Source organism: Vigna unguiculata, chromosome 3 (genome assembly GCF_004118075.2).
Source record: "Vigna unguiculata cultivar IT97K-499-35 chromosome 3, ASM411807v1, whole genome shotgun sequence".
NCBI lineage: Eukaryota > Viridiplantae > Streptophyta > Magnoliopsida > Fabales > Fabaceae > Vigna > Vigna unguiculata.
Window position 1 is genome coordinate 20269528 of NC_040281.1, and position 3183 is coordinate 20272710.

Sequence of the window (3183 nt, forward strand, 5' to 3'; positions counted from 1 at the left end):
AAAACTTGATTAGAAAATTAATTAAAGGATGTTTTACTTAAGCAATAATAGAGTCGGATTTTTAGTAAGCGAGGAACAGGTGTGTTGTTACAATGTGGCTCTTGAAGGTGCAATGGGGGGTGTTGTAGAATAGTATGTAGACATTTTGTAATTGTTTTGCATAAACATACAATTGCAAATAAAATAATATAAAAGAGTACGACAAAGAAGAAGACACACAAAGATTTATACCGGTTCACCTCTACCTAATGTAACACCCCAACTTTTTGCTTCCTAAAATCTATAATTAACACAAATTAAATAATTAGAATAAAACTTTATTCTTGTCTTATTTGAAGTCTCAATAAAAAAATATATTAGTTTACAAACTTAGACTCTGTTGAATAGGAAAACATTAGAATAAAATATTTTCTCAAATGTCTCCCGATATTGACCACCCTCCCTTGTGTTGTGCATCTTCCTCAATACTTGAATGATCATCTGTTCTTGTGATAAATCATGATCATCGCATGTGAAATCACTGTTAGGTCTATAGATGCAGAGGTTCACTAGGGAGATACAATACCAATGAGACCTGAGCCCAACCACATAAGGCATTGACACAACTCTCAACCCAAAACCTTAAGACGATGAGTTTATGGGTCTTCATCCTTATATAACGCTCATCTTCATCCTTATATAGCACTCTACTTTCTCATTTCTAGCCAATGTGGGACTTAGACTCATACTTGGATTCTTAACAACCACAACCACAAAATAGAACAAACAAAAACCTCAATTCTGAAAATAAACTCATTCAATGTTTAAAACGTATGACATTAGAAAAATATATAACTTTAGATACCAAATCACAACAATATCTTAGCACATAAAGTTCTCAATACAGAGACATCTGTTGATACAATCCTATCCAGGAAAAAGTATTATCGCTTCTGAATTTGAATCCTTAAGAGGTACAACAAAAATAAATCCAGGAATAATGGGAATAAGACAAAGATGAGGGATGTCATAATCTAGCAGATTGATAAGTCAAGTGAAGATTTACCACAAAGATATTAATTTTTAATAAAAATCAGAGTTCTAATCCAAGAATTAAGAGAATCCTCTATCAAAGAATGCAAATGCATATAATATGACTCCAAAGTGCTTACAGTAGCTTTTGGTATCTCTATTTATAAGCACATTAAGAAAACCTAGAAACCCTAAAAGAAAACCCAAGCCCAAAAACATAAAAATATAAAGTAATTTCTAAAAGAAACCTCAAAACCCAAAAACATAGAAACATAAATTAATTTTCTAAAAACTATTCTTTAAATGTGCTCATGATTTCCATGTTCTTTAAGTTTCCTCCTTCATGGAACATTATAAGCTTAAAGGATATGTGTTTTTATCTTTGACCTTGTCATAGATCCTTTTAATTTCAAATATTCTTCCTCAAGTTTTTGTTGTATATGTTTAAGAGATAGTCCTCCATGATACCCTTCTTATTGAAAATAATTTGTCCTCAAATTCGTACCACTTGAAATTTAGGGATAGTTCTCTATCATACCCTCAAATTTGTAAGTACTGAAATGTTTAGTTTAGCCAAGAAGGGGGGTTGAATTGGCTCTAACAAAATTTGTTTGCTTTTTGAAAACTCAAAACCTTTTTTTATTGAATCAAATTAACCACGAAATCAGAAAGGAGATATTGCAGGACTGTAAAATTTCAACTGATTAAAATAAAAAACAAAAAATTAATATGTTCATTCAATATGATTCAACAAATTAAAATATGAAATCAATTGGCTAATATTCTGGGAAATTATGCAGAAACGCAAAATGCACGCAACTCACTTAACCAACATGCTTTCATAATCAAGATACGTTCTAATCAATATATCCAACTTAGTTACACTACCAGATAACGTAAAAACTCATGCACACTTAACAAAGATTGATTTAAATTATTTTCTTGAGAATTAGATGATGAACAAGATAAAGGAAAGAAGATCACACAAATAATTTTATATTGGTTCACTCAATAACTAAGCTACATCCAGTTTATCAGGACAACCTGATGCTGATCATGCACTAAATCAATAGTTTTACACAATCCTTCCAAGATTACACTTTTGATTAATCAAAAACACCTTGGATCCCATAAGAGTCTTATCCCTAACACTGTAAGAATCCCACTTAGAGACCTGGAATCACACTAGGAACAACATAGAAGCACATGAACAACCAAACCTAATGAAGGCCCTCCCTAGCCAACCGAACATGTGTTCTTCAAGCTTCAACCAAGCAAAAAAGCTTCCAAGATAAACCAAAATCTTTAATCAACAGCTACAAGTGTGTGATTCAAAGAGAGAAAGAGTATTGCAATTTCGTATTACTATTTTTCGTGCTTAGAGATCTCAAATCATTACTCAATCCTTTGAAAACCAGCTTATATAGCTTGGTCATTCCACTTGGCTTAAGTGGAATTAGTCGATTGAATAACAATTCAACTGATTGAATACATTCATACCAAAACTATATGCAACAACCTTTTAACCTATTAAAAACCTTTTTTAACTGATTAAAAAGGACACACCTAAAACAAAACGACATCTAACCTATGTCATATGGTCTACGAATACAATACAACATTCAAACTTCTTGATCTTCACGTCATTTCCAGATTCAACAAACCAGAAGCTTGATCATCAACAATTCTTCATCAATTCTTCATTAACCTCATATGATCCCATGCACTTGCTTCATCAAATCTATGTACCAAGGTCACTTGTGCTAACAAAATTCATATCACTTGAAAATTCCTTATCATTCTCCCCTATTTGGAGAGAATTCGACCCAAATTCTAGAAGATCCTACAGACAAACCCAAATTTAAATCAAAGACAAAAATCTAAAATAATAAAAAAAGATAAATTCTACTAAAATGAGATTTTGATCTTGGAAGAGGCCAATCTCTTATTATCAAAGATTTTGGAGGTCTACCTACAGGGTTAAATACCCACCAACACAAATCATTAAACAAGTTTAAATTAAAGATGCAATGCTCAAAGAAAAATAAAAGAATATTGTGCAAACAAACAACCAAACTATATGCATGACTTTGATCACCCATAGGTTTGTTAGGATGGTTAAACAAGCTAATTCATGGGCATATATTTCCAAGCTTATGCCCTCCTTTTTTA